Consider the following 9406-nt stretch of genomic DNA (forward strand, 5'->3'; position numbering starts at 1 on the left):
TCTAAAATTCTATGTAGAATTCAATGAACCCAGGTATTCTTTAGAATGTTAATTTTCCAACATTCCAAACACACCGGTGTGACGGTACACTCTTAGGTGCTGTGTCCACCAAACGCGTTTTTTGCGCCGACGGCGACAGTTTTCAATGTTAAGTCTATGTAGCTCAGCGCTCACAGCGCTGAGCGCCCTCGGCGGAAAAAAACGGTCGGCGCCGACCTTTTTTGTCGCAGCGCTCAGAGCGCTCAAAGTTGAAATCTGTTCAACTTTTAGAACAGCGCCGGGCTCGTCAATGGCACTTCTCGTTATAAACCGTCTCTGGTTTTGGTAACTTAGCAACAATAAACACTTATCGAAGCGCCGAGAGGAGGAGGTTTTGGGCGCTCTGGCTGTAAAAAACGCATTTGGTGGACACAGCACCTTAAGGGTTAACATCCAGTCGATTATCGGTGATGATGCCCTGGCCCATGTAACACCTTACTAGACTGCCTGAGTGCTCCATGAATTTTACTGGAATACTGTAAGTGCTGCTCGAAATTGCAGTAACTGCGGCTCCCATATATCTAGTTTGAATGCCGTCTCCTCACTGTTCAATTAAATAAAATAAAATAAAAAGCTGATTTAGTTATCATTTTCATGTGGCTGTTGAAATTTAGATCACTGTCGATTAATACACCGAGATTTTTAACAGTATCCTTTGCTTTCAATCCTTTTGTTTCAAGGAGAGTGGCAACCTTAATTCTTTCCTCCTTTTTACCAAATATAATTGCTTCAGTTTTTTCTTTGTTCAGCTGAAGAAAATTTTGAGCCATCCAAGTGTTGATTTGTTCTATACACTGACATAGAGATTCAAGGGGACCATAGTCTTTTGGTGACAGAGCTAAGTAAATGAGACTGGGTTGCGCTTTTAGCAAGTATTCCAGTAGTGTGTTCCATGTTGTTATGGCTTTGTGGTGGCAAGGAGTCAACGGAGGTGGGGAGGGGCACTGGTACATGACCCTTCCTTTCTGATAGCCTTCCAACAGCTTTGATAGGTGATATCTTCTCCTGTTCATGACATCCATTTGTTTGCTGAGATTTCGCAGAGTTTGACGCCAGTGATTTACTATGAATCATTATAGCAGCACCCATCTTATCATGTCCAGTGGACGTGGCTGGGCATTGTTGTTCTGGTTGTTTATGTTTCTCTAAGGTCTGCATGTTGATGTCCTCAGCTTGTTCCGTCTGTGTGGCTACTGAGCGCTTATCAGAGGCTTGGCTCAAGGTTGGCAGAGAAAATGTTGGGTGCAAGAGAGAGAGGTGATAGTTCTGAGTTAAGATCTTGGCTCCAGTCCAACTCAGCTCTGTGCTTTTTGGTCTGAAATATTCCCTGCGATTCCAGAAAAGGTTGAAATTGTCAATAAAATTCATCCCAACTGAAAAGCATGTTTTTGCAAGCCAGGTGTTTAAACTAAACAGTCTCGTAAAAACAAAGCTTCCCTCTGCTGGGAGTGGGCCACTGATGAAAGTTTGTAATCCAAGCTCAAATAGAGCAGAGAAAAGTTCCTTGAAATCTTGTTGGACATACAGTTGTTCTTTGTAAATGTCATTTGCTCCAACATGCACAATGATGCGCTTGATAGTTGTATATTTTGACATGGTTTCAGAGTGCAATTTATGAATCATGGAGCTTAGCACACCTTTTTCAAATGAGCAAACGTCAACCCACCCACCCAGCCACACATGCACACATACTGCACACACACACACAGTAAATATTTTGGGTGCATTGCATCGGTCAGCTAAAAAACAGCCTATCTTTACAACATTCACACCTAACAACAACCTACTGTACATTAATTTGGAGAACTTTATTCAGCCCTATAGAGACTAAAGTTAGGCTACCTTTAGTTTTGTAGTAGTTTACTGTGCATTCTGTATGGCTTTAAACAGCATGTGAGCTTTAACATTAGTAAGTAATAATTCAGTAATCCAGTTGTAATGCTAATTACATTACATTTACATTACATTACATTTCATTTGGCTGACGCTTTTTAACCAAAGCGACTTACTAAATGGTAAAAAAAAAAACATTTTTATGCTTTTAAGAGCATACAACACATTTTACAACAACAAACAACAACCACAATAAGTGCATCAATGAGTGTATAAATGCATCAATGAGTGCAATTGGTTTTAGGATTAGCAAGGACTAGTTGCAAGTAGTGCTATGAGAGGAGATGTTCTCTGAAGAGCTGGGTTTTCAGACTTTTTTGAAGATGGAGAGGGATGTCCCTACTCTAGTAGGAACTGGTATTGCCTTCCACCAACGAGGAATGACAGATGAGAAAAGTTTGGATTGGCCTGAGCGTGTTGGTGGAAGAGCTAGACATCACTCGGCTGAGGAGCGCAACGTTGTTTGTTTGTCGTTAATGTTTTGACACCAATCTCACCAATTCGGCATACCTTGTTCTTGCCCATCTGAAATGACTCAACTTTGGTGGCGGCATCCTTTCTGTTTTCGTTGTTTACAAAAAACGTTTCATATCCATGAAGGCCTTGAAGTTTTGAGTTAGTGAATTAGCTTATTATTGTGTGCTGCATTCTCTCTCCTGCTCAAACAAAATGTGTGTGTGTGTGTTCATAGTTCTGCATTAAGTTGATTTTATCATGCAGGTAATGGGATAATGTGCAGAGTTGCAAAGATGGTAGGCCAACAAGGTATGGTACTGTATGGTACGCACAGTGCGTACAACTGCAGCCGCACCTGCCTATCCCCACAACTACAGCATTGGGTGGTGGGTCTAGGAATGTCGTTTGGTGTGGACGGGACGTGGAGAGCGAATCTGAAGAGTGTTGAAGGTCAGGAGCAGATTAAGGGTGCTTTCACACCAACATCGTTTGGTGCGCACCAAACGGTCCATTCGTACCAAAACCTCTTAGTTTGGTTCGTTTTCGTTGGTGTGAAAGCATTAATCGCACTCGGGTGCGCACCAAAACAAGCGGACCGAGACCTCCAAAAAGAGGAGGTCTCGGTCCGCTTGACTCCGCACCAAAAGTAGACCTCTGGTGCGGTCCCTCTGGTGAGAACGCGAACTGGGGTCCAAACCATAGACTGTAGGTCAAAATAGTGAGTCAAAATTGGCGCCGATTTCTACCGGAAGATAAACATTGAGAAAAAAATCAATCAGACTAATTTTGGTTCGTTTTCTGGTGTGAAAGCGGACCTCACTGGAGTCTATATGCTACATAATAACAATTTCACTGCCTGAAGCGGACCAAATAATCGAATTAGTGGTGTGAAAGCGCCCTAAGGCTCCATCCTCTCAGGCTGCACTGACACGATACCTGTTCAAATTAAAAATAGCTGCAAGGATGTTCTGACATTTCAAATGGCGTGACATCAGGCGCGTAGGAACCACGGGGGTCGGGGGGGTCGGGACACCCCCAATGTTGGACCCCCTCCCGAAAGAAAAACGCTGCAAAGTACAGATGTTGTTGATTACTTAGGTCAATTATATCCTCCTGAGTTACGGCCCCATAACTATAGCTATCGGTGCGCATTGGAGGTCTTTCACATTGTGTTTTAAGAATGTTTCCCGAAACGAAGCCCGTCTCAATAATGCAGCATGGAGCACTTCCTCACCTTGAGTGTCTGAAAGCTAATGTAGGCTACTCTCTCAGTCCAAATATTTAGTTTACGGCCTTCTTTCATTCTTTTCGAAATAGTTAAGAGGATAGCCTATTGTGGGTGAATACAGTAGGCCTAGTCTACGATAGCCTAAATAAGTTAGTCACGGCTGTCGCTTTTAAATGTAGGCTTATCGCTTGACGTGGCACATAGCCTAATTATCTGGTTACCTGGATTTAGCAAGTCCATACACTTTGTTCATCCTATTATAGGCTATGCTTTTAAAATTAAATGTGTAACAATTTGCCTCTTATTATAATCTACACACTGTCACGACGTACATAAGGTTACGGGCGGATATGAGCAACCGAAGGCCTCGGTTGACTTAAGATAAACGGGCAGAATGCCTGTTTACAAACTACGTCAAACATGCAATAATCTAACAAATGAAAAAACACAAATGAAAGATGAATAGGCTATTTGTCACAAATTAAGCAATGAGTTCGTTCGTGGGCACCTAGCGCGCAACTTACGCGCTGAGGTGAAGGCCCGACACATACTAATTAACACAAAGCTTCATAATGCACAAACAAACACCCCCTCAAAGTTCAGTGTCCATACGTCCAAACAATAAACATAAGAAGCCGACAGTCAAAAACGACAACGAGATCTCCCAGACACGAAAAACAATGTTTAGGCTATCTCACAGTTTGTTGAGTATCGTTCCAACACTGATGCGCAAGGCAATCTCAGCTTTCGCGTTCGTTAGCTGTATTCCAATGAGAAAAATCCACAAGGAAATGGTCACGGCAATGCAGCATACAGGAATCTTCTAACCACGTTACTTTGTTGAGCTGGCTGCATATAGGTAACAATAGCCACAGCGCGCTCTCCCTGCGTCTCCCTTTAAACTAAGGGCAAACCCATTCATTGTGCCCAAAACGCGCATCCATCTGTCAGCTGACATACAATTTACTTAGATGGCATATGAAAAGTCAAGAAGAAGAAACATATTTTCATTTAAGCAACGTTTATGCAGCCATGTAAAGGGAAGCATTGGGGGAGTCAGTTTAAGTTGTCCTAAAGACTAGCTGTGTGCGTTTTTTATCTCTTATGTGACTTATAATTCGCCCCCTTTATTTATTAATATAAAAAATTTCGGACCTCATTCTTGTCCCCCCCAATGCTTACTACGTTCCTACGCGCCTGCGTGACATGGCAAGGATTTGAACGCCACTGTGGTGGATTGTCATGAGGCATGAAACCGCCTGCGCCTTCACAGGAACCGCAGTGTAATTTGAAGATTGCCCTTCTAGATAAATAAATGGTGCATGCATTACCAGTATCCCTCCACGGTGAACCTGATTTCTTCAAGTAGCCGTTGTTCCAGGGACAACTGCCTAAAGTTGTTCCAGGTCCAACAACTCTGTTAACCAATCGCTGCTATGTGATGTCATCAATGTGCGACTTCACCCCCTGTTCAAAATTTCCCTCCCGAAATCAACATCTTTCCAGCTCTGTGTAGGTAAGTCATTGCACTGTTTCTTCTCAACAATTTCCCATGTAAAATAAGTGACTCAATGTGCATTTTCAAAATTATTTATTCTAAGAATGTTGTTTTGGTGCCAGTTTAGTAAGGAGTTTTTGAGTTCAATTCACCTTTTCGTTATAGCCCATATCTAAAGATATCCTTTAGCTGCTAATGGTAAGCATAGTGTTCAGTCAAATTCAGGCAATATTGTAATGATGTATACTCCTCAATAGCTGTTAGAAATTTTAGCATGAGCTTGTTAATAGCAATTTGTAAACTAGGCTACCACAAGCTTTTATTTTAACCTTTCAATATGTTTGAATTTGCAATGTCATGTAGATTTAGTCAGTTAGGCTACTTGGCTAGAAGCACAGATTTTGGACTACTATTCTCCGATTAGTCTCTTACAGTATTAGTGGGCTAAAATCTTTATTTAGTGTACATTAAGAGTTGATACTTCTTTTGATCTGCGGAGGGTGCTATTGAGGCAATGTTAGTACAGGTTCATCATTGATCAACCCGGACCAACATTGATCCTGGGCCGTCATTACCATGTTGACCCAGGAGCAACATTTTCTCATTGACCCTGAGCTAACGTTAGCCTACCATGTCGACCCAGGAGCAACACTTTCTTGTAGAGCCTGGGCTAACGTTACCATGTTGACCCAGGAGCAACATTTTTTTGTTGAGCCTGGGCTAACGTTACCATGTTGACCCAGGAGCAACATTTTCCTAACATTGCACAATTACTGTTCTTTTCAGGGACGCAAAAAAGAGTGTGCCTGCTATCGTAAAAGCTTTACCCAAAAAGAAAAAAACAAGGACAACAATATTCAGCGCCCTGTCAGAGCAGGAAGCAAAGGAGCTGGCCAATGGTTTCGCCACTAGACTGGCATTGGATGTTACTGCTGACACAGTCTGTGACGGAGTGGATGCTGCATGTGCTGATGTACTGTAACTAAAGTGTTCTTCCATCCTAGACTAACACTACACTTTCCATTTTCCAGTTACACTGACCCACACTACTGTTTTATACTTATGCCTTATTCTTTATTGCATGAAAATGCAATGCACTGTTCTTTGAAGTCTTCCTGTTAGAGTTCATGAAAACTACTGTTACTGTCTAGTGTTATCCAAAGTTGTCTTTTGTAATGAGACAAAATGCACTCTTGTTCTTCAAAGTCTTATTTTTCATATTCTTACGTAACATTTGCGTATCCTCATTACAGGAAGACACTTCAGAAATTACAAAGCAACCTGAAAGCAGCCTTGACGGAATCATCAATTTGGATCTCCAGCTTTGGATGCTACTATGTCTTTTCTTATTGACAAGCTGGACAGGGTTGGCAAATGAAAGGCACTAGTTGTCCTTTTAGTTGTGTTTTTTGTTGTAAAGCCACATTGTTTTTTGTCTTAAAACCCCCAGTTGTGTTTCAGTCTAATTAAATGTCATATAATTAGATGTAATTGGGCTTTTTGTCTTTGTTCATACAGGACATCTGAATCAATGAAAGACAATTTTTCATGAATATTTTCATAACATTTGGGGTATTTCATTTGACTTTGTGACACCTATGGTCTTCTGTTAAAAAACAACTTAAACATACTTAACTAAATTTGATTCCAGGCACATATAGTTTTACCTACAGATCAGCTGATCAGATGTGCACTTACACAGACATAAAAACACTTTCTCTCTTTGCTTCCTGTGGCAAACTTCAAATAGGCTTGGTTCAGTGAGGCCTGTATAGGCCAAAATCACTACACTACAACATTATTCATCAGAGCATTTTTTAAGGTCTATCACAAAGTGATTGATAACATTCAATATCTTAAATTGAAAATGCTGGAACACCAAAGTAACCCTGAAATTAACATTACCTTATTACATACCTTACCATACCTTAATGGGTAAAGCTGAGGTAAAAGTAGAGGTCTAGGGAATTTTAGGTTTGAAGAATCATGGGCCAACGGGCTGTAAGAAGAAAGAGTAGGCCTGTTCCTCATCTCTCAATTACATGTCTATCTGGTGCCGTGGTGAAGGTTATTTTTAAAACAACACCAAAGAGTTTTTTGTACCTTAACCCGAGTCTAAATCCCCCCCTGGGGATTTGAAAAACTGTTCCAAACTTACATCTCAATCTTTGCTAGTTTTTGTCCTAGAAACATAATTTATAAGTGACGCCATCAGAAACTTTAAATCAACTAGTTTCCACTTTACTCTCATATAATTATTGTGGAGGACCTCTAGAATATAACCATATGTGCCACTTTTGCATTAGATGTTTTTAGTTAGATTAAATATTTAAAAATCTCAAGGTATAGCTGACTGCCTCAAAGTGCGTGAAAAGGCCCCGGATCTCCCAAATGTTAAAATAATGTTTCCAAAATCATTTCAGCGGTTCATCAACTCGTAACAGGGTGAACGGCACTTCTGCTTTCACTCTGCGTCCCTCTATTGGCTATAACCGCACTATGTAACTTTACCAGATCGGGCAGCGTATTTGTAGTTTGATGAAATGAGACATAAGAAACTACAAATTTGACTTGCTTCAATACATAAAATCATGCAACATACTCCACCTTGTCTGTGGACGTCGCTATGTGCTGGATAAACAAATAGCTAGCGTATGACAGATATGCCCCAATTATAAACAATTTGACTCAACTAAGTGTAGGTATCAGTGTAAGATACGCTTACAGCACAATCATTCAACAATTACCAATTATTTGATTACTGATCTGAGCACAGCTTTTGCCCTGGATCTCACCACAGTCAAAGCAATTTCCAGTGTGGCATTAACAGGGTGGGATGCATATGGTGTAGATAAAAAGATCTAGGACACAATCGGGTGAAAGAAAAAAAGGCTAGTTTCAACAACAGATACATTCTCCTTAAAAGCATGTATTCCAGGGTATTAAATACATTTTAATTTTTTATGAAATAAAAAAAATCCCCAAAAAGGAGGCATGACAACATCTCTATATAGGTTTTCCCTTGCTTTCGTGACCATTCATTGGCTTGGAGGAGTATGATGTCTGGTTTAAGTCCAAGAGTGATCCACTTTTCAATCTTCAGAATAGGTCTGGATGAATACGATGGCAGTGGCCATCCTCTTTTAAAAGTGGGTTGTGCCCACTGTGATCGTTGCACGTTCTCTGCACAACCACTTTCAAACCTTTATGATCATTTCTGACTTTGAATGAAACGTACGCTTTGCATCCAGTGACTCTTTGGCTTTTTACAGACACAGGACCAGACCTTGCACAGTGAAACAAATACTGTAGCATCACCTTTTTTGGTCACTGAAACTGGAATAGCATGTTTTCCTGAAAGATGCTGTGTTTTCTTCATTATTAATCTTTCTAATATGTGCCTGTTCATCAACTTCTTTCAGAAAATGGATATGAAGCTTGGTGTTTTTCCTTCTTTCCCTCTTTTTTTCTTCTTTAAAAACTGCTTCCTTGATTATATCCTCCATCTCTGAAATGCACACAACACACAAATACCACTGTCAGTTACTGAGTACGCTAACTTAAAGGTAGGGCAAGAAATGTTTTCTTGGAGCACTTTACTATATTGATATAAGATCCCATTCACACCGGGATTGCGGCCAATTAATTGAATACTCTGACAGGGTATACATATTGAAGTCTAGTCCAAGCAAAGGGTCAACAAGAAAACATTGTTCTTCTAAAGGCTAACTCTTTACTATCAATGTTTAGTCCAACGCATATAAGCAAATAAACTGGCACAAATAGTTAATGATAAAATGTTGCTCCTGGGTCAACATGGTAATGTTAGCCCAGGGTCAATGAGAAAATGTTGCTCCTGGGTCAACATGGTAACGTTTGCCCAGGCTCAACAAGAAAATGAGTCAACATGGTAACGTTAGCCCAGGGTCAATGAGAAAATGTTGCTCCTGGGTCAACATGGTAATGACGGCCCAGGATCAATGTAGTGATGTTGGTCCAGGTTGATCAATGATGAACCTGTACTAACATTGCCTCAATAGCACCCTCCGCAGATCAAAAGAAGTATAAACTCTTAATGTACACTAAATAAAGATTTTAGCCCACTAATAAGAGAGTAGTCCAAAATCTGTGCTTCTAGCCAAGTAGCATAACTGACTAAATCTACATGACATTGCAAATTCAAACATACTGAAAGGTTAAAATAAGAGCTTGTGGTAGTTTACAAATTGCTATTAACAAGCTCATGCTAAAACAGCTATTCTAACAGCTATTGAGGAGTAAACATACATGTC

General features: G+C 40.6%; 1 long non-coding RNA gene across 1 annotated transcript; it reads left to right on the forward strand.

Annotated features, from left to right (window-relative positions):
• Positions 1 to 4996: 4996 nt before the first annotated feature.
• LOC134102786 (uncharacterized) lies at positions 4997 to 6605 on the forward strand. Its single transcript, XR_009941554.1, has 2 exons — positions 4997 to 5132; positions 6368 to 6605. It is a non-coding gene; the product is annotated as an uncharacterized LOC134102786 (long non-coding RNA).
• The last annotated feature ends 2801 nt before the right edge of the window (positions 6606 to 9406 follow it).

The sequence above is a fragment of the Sardina pilchardus genome, chromosome 15, assembly GCF_963854185.1.
Source record: "Sardina pilchardus chromosome 15, fSarPil1.1, whole genome shotgun sequence".
NCBI lineage: Eukaryota > Metazoa > Chordata > Actinopteri > Clupeiformes > Clupeidae > Sardina > Sardina pilchardus.